Raw genomic sequence first — 4,618 nt, 5'->3', positions numbered from 1 at the left:
CAACAACTACAGTGCGATTTGCTCGGCCGCACGGCATTCTGGGACGCCGCTGCACAGTTCCTTGTCAGTCCTATGGACTGCAGCAGCAGGCGCGCTACCTCATGCATCTAATAAAAATACTTTATTTAGGCAAATATTAGAACTTAAATACTATATGGTAGCCAATATACATTCATTATTTGCACATTTTAAACAGCACAGCTGTTGTCAGTCTGACTTGTTTCTATCTTAGAATAATACCCAAAACATGACGTATTAATATAAAACAGTATCATCAGCACTCTTAGCAGAATAAAATCAAGTGCACATTCACTACTAATGCAAGTCTCAAAAGCGCTTTGCACTTACATATCTCATACAAAACACAACCACGCCTCTTCTCTCTCCCTCCCCCAACGAAACTCCAGTGTTGCGTAGTCTTGCCTGCCAGTGTGTGAATCAGCAAAACCAGAAAGAAAACATTACAGTAAGCCTTCCAAAAGAAAACAAAGTGGAGATGGTCTGACTTATCATTAACGGTAAGCTCCTTTTGTACAGCTATAAGATAGCAGAATGTTAGTATTTCTGTCCGTATTCAATCGAAGCGTTTAAGAGTTTTCAAAGACAGTGCTTCCTCTGCAGTTAGATTGTCACAGAATGCGGGGAATGTTCCATAAAAGAAAACAACTGAGAATCGTATCATATACAGTTTTGTAGTTGGGAATTGATGAAATGAAACACATTGCTTGAAATGAGACTCTAGCTAAAGCAGACTGAGATTCCAAAACGTTTGGAATTCATGAAATGTTCATAACCTGTTGCTGTTGAGAGCAGCAGCATTCCGGATTAATTTAGTTAATAAGGCAGTCCTCAAATAAATTTAAGTTAAAACTCTGTGAATAGTCTACTGTTGCTGAATCATCCGTGTTGAGTTTTAAGAAATTGTTGTATATGAAGAAAAACATACATATAGGTAATTTAAATAAACATTTTTTTATTGCTGTCAGTCCCTTTGTAAGATTCTAAAATTAGCCTGACACTTATAATGAATAGAATGTTTTTGTCAATTATTTTGAAGATGCGATACAACTAAAGAATGTCCTCTTATTTGTTTCACAAAGCCAGGGCAGAACACTTATTTCAGCTATGAGGAATTGTGGTCAGGGCAGCTGCAGTGGTGACATCAGACCAGAAACACAAACCAAAACAAGGAATAGCGGGGCAAAGAGATGCTACGGCGCTCAGCGTTTTATTAAATAATAAACAAAAGATTCAAACAAAACACAACTACACACAATAAAAGGGCACATTAGCCAAAATAAACAGATGGAACAAAACAAGTATCGTGTTGGTGTAGACCCAGCTCGCTTAACAATTGTTGTTCTGTTCAGTTCCGATCCGATCCGATCCGATCTGATCCGATCCGATCCGACCCGACCCGACCCGACCCGACCCGCCTCTTGAACACACTCAACACCGTGCAGCCAATACTGTAGGTCTATTATATTGGTGACCGAGGGATTAACTGGCTAACAATTATCTTCATATCCCTCCGACATTGCACGGGTTTAATAAGATGCGTGACTGTCAGCTAATTATATACTTAGTAGCTGATCAGTCACGCATCTTCACGAGGTATTCTAAAGGATTAAAACAATAACAAATGATGATGGCGGTTTTTCGTCCGCACTCCGCCACAGGAATACATTTGTTACAGTATCGCCGAGGCTTGTAGGTTTCCTGTATTGCTGAAAACATTATTGTGCATTTTTTTCTTTTCTTAACCTGGATTATACTACGATTGAGAAAAACATGTTGCATCATCCTCGGTGTCACATGAAACTACATAACTACTTTAATCTGTTTCATCATAGCATTACGATTTACAATAAGCTTGTCTATGTGAACCATCATTGTTTGGGTCATTTTTGGTCACCATGATGATTCAGTAAATAATTTAACCAATTTAACAATATTTGTCATATGTTTATTTATGTTGATGAAGATGATATCAAAACACCATGACGAGTTAAATGCAATTAAATCAGAAATGGAAATACTATTTCCACAGCAAAGGTGAATGTTTTTTTTTTTTTTTTTTTGGAATGGGACAAAGGTAACACGTCAGATTAAGAACCTGTATGTTTTCCTCAATGTCGTTTAAATAGCTATTCTATTATTTTCAGTGTCACGTATGCAGGGGGTAGGGTAGGTCTCTAGAATGACCTGTTTATCTCTCCTGTTCCCCTTCCACAGCCTGCAGCTATGTGGTGAGGAAGATCAGAGCTGCCCTCACCAGTGCTGACCAGCCAGTGAAGCCTTCCCAAGCATCATGTAGCCAGGCCAAAGGTGAGCGATTGATAACTGGCAGCTTTGGCTACATTTATTAAGCGGTTATGTCTGTCCAGCAAGAAATCAAACGCTTGGTTTATTACCCCACATATACATGTAAACTTCCATTGAGACTGTATAAATAATTTACAGCTACATTTTCATTCTCTTTTGTCTCAATGGGTTTGGTTGTTCCAGCTGGGGTGTCATTTTATTCCAAATGCCTGTTAAATTCACTGTAATGAATGTCTTTTATTTTCAACAATGTGATACAATATGGTAATACAGAGTACAGTTACAGTCTCATATGACGTTTTGGAATGAGCAACTGTTTTGTGTGTGGGGGGGGGAAGGGAGCGGGGGTTATAGTGTTTTATAATACAAATGAACTAATTCCTAATTTCTTTACGTCCCACAGAGCGAAAGGGAGTCAAGGAGCAGTATAAACAAGTGCCAGTCATGAGCAGCGAACCTCCTCGTGAGAGAGCTGTTCAGGAATGCGGCTCCTGAGGTTAAAGGTCACACACTGTCCGTGGAGGAAGGAGGGACAATGATACCAGAAAATGAGTTGCGTCATCAAAGCTCAGCAAATTCATCCTGCCAAAAAAAAAAGTTTAATATATCATAGCTTTGTCAGTTTTAAGTAATATAAATTTTAGAAAATCTGCATTTTAATTACGGAAATATACCAGCCAGACCCCCTTTCCCCTCTCCTCAGCCAACACCTCCTTCTCTCCCTCTCTCATGCTCAGTGTAAAACCTCTAAATTAAAAAGCTCATTATCTCTACCCAGCAAGTGAATGAAGACTTGGTCATAAACTCTATGTATATGGGAGGTGACCAGGTCTGAAGAAATTGTTTTTGCTGTTTGTATACCTTTCAATAAAGTCTATCACAGAAACTGTTTTGTGCCACCTGGTATTTGTACATCATCAGCCACTATAGGAAGTGATTAACATTAATGAGAGTGTGGTCTTTTGTATCCAGGAAGTAAAAGAAACAAAGAAAAATGTGTAAATTGTTCATCCCTAATGAGCAAGCGAGTTTCACCAAGAATACCTGAAGCACAATGTGATCAGAACCCCCTATAGGGGCACGCAGTGACTGGCAGATCTAAATAGTTTTATTTCCCCCATATTTTTATAGACTGAAATAAACTAAAGAGACAAATATACAGTAATGGATTTTTATTGGATTCATAGGGCCCTTTATACATTATTTAAACAGAGAAAGTATTTAGATCAATTGAATGAACTTCACTGTGTCTATTGGAACTGTAATTCAAATCGTCCTTCAAATTTGCAAAATACAAAAAAAAAGGTTTTGTCAGGCAGGCTTGAGCCATGCATTCAGGAAGAATATCTAATATTGCTATGCCTAGTGTAATGTTGTTTACTAGCAACATTTTATGCACACCTTTAATTGATCATAAAATATATTTAAAAAAATGTGGATTCGATCATAGAATTCACATGTTCTAAACTGGCCATATAAAAGAGGTGGCGGGGAAGCGGGACGGGACATTGGCATCCTCCTGTCACAGTTAGAAACCTGCTGAGCCTGGTCTAGTTTATTTAAAAAAAAAAACACTTTTAACTTGTTTGGGATACTTTGGTTGCCTGGGTCATCAATACAATATCTGACACTCCTTCATCATTTTTCTATTTGATTTAAAAAAACAAACAAACATGAACATTAAAAAAAAAACAATTTTGTTAATTGGAAGGTTTCTGTTAATTGGAAGGTTTCTGTAAACTGGAAGGTTTCGTAATTTCATTTTTTAAAAGTGGCGATGATGACTTATTTTTTAAGTTGTATGCATAACTCTTTGAATTAGGGTTACATGGATAGACCTCAGTGACTCGTATTTACGTGCTGTTTCTAGTGTGCATCGATGGTATGTAGCTTTTGGAGAACATTTCTCAAAGATACATGTAATTTTTTCTAGCTGCTGAAAAAAACTGGAAATGTACTTACATTTACACCACCAGGTGGCAGTATTAACCAAGGATTTTTTTTTCTTTTATACGTTGTCATTTTGTATTGCAGGCTAAAATTCTTGCAACCAAGAAGGACGGTTATTATAGAAACAGGCAGATAATAATCTTCACAGTTAGATGTAAAAAAAAAAAAATCCAAATATATTTTTGTATTTGCATACATTATCTGTTCTTTACAAATAACATTTTTCATTATGACATTTATTATGTTATACATTATTTTAAAAAGAGAGGATATATCTTAACAATGTGGCACACACATGATATATTTTGTATGCAAATTATACATACTGTATGTCAACTGCTGG

The 4,618-nt window shown here is 37.0% G+C and overlaps 1 long non-coding RNA gene across 1 annotated transcript; it reads left to right on the top strand.

The window, feature by feature from the left end:
* The first annotated feature begins 340 nt into the window (after nucleotides 1–340).
* On the top strand, nucleotides 341–3,211 carry LOC117407464 (uncharacterized). The gene is made up of 3 exons (XR_004545063.3): nucleotides 341–518; nucleotides 2,236–2,328; nucleotides 2,729–3,211. It is a non-coding gene; the product is annotated as an uncharacterized LOC117407464 (long non-coding RNA).
* Nucleotides 3,212–4,618: the final 1,407 nt, after the last annotated feature.

This window comes from Acipenser ruthenus, chromosome 8 (genome assembly GCF_902713425.1).
Source record: "Acipenser ruthenus chromosome 8, fAciRut3.2 maternal haplotype, whole genome shotgun sequence".
Taxonomy (NCBI): Eukaryota; Metazoa; Chordata; class Actinopteri; order Acipenseriformes; family Acipenseridae; genus Acipenser; species Acipenser ruthenus.
Note: the sequence above shows the minus strand (reverse complement) of the source record. Positions and strands in the feature narration are given on the sequence as shown.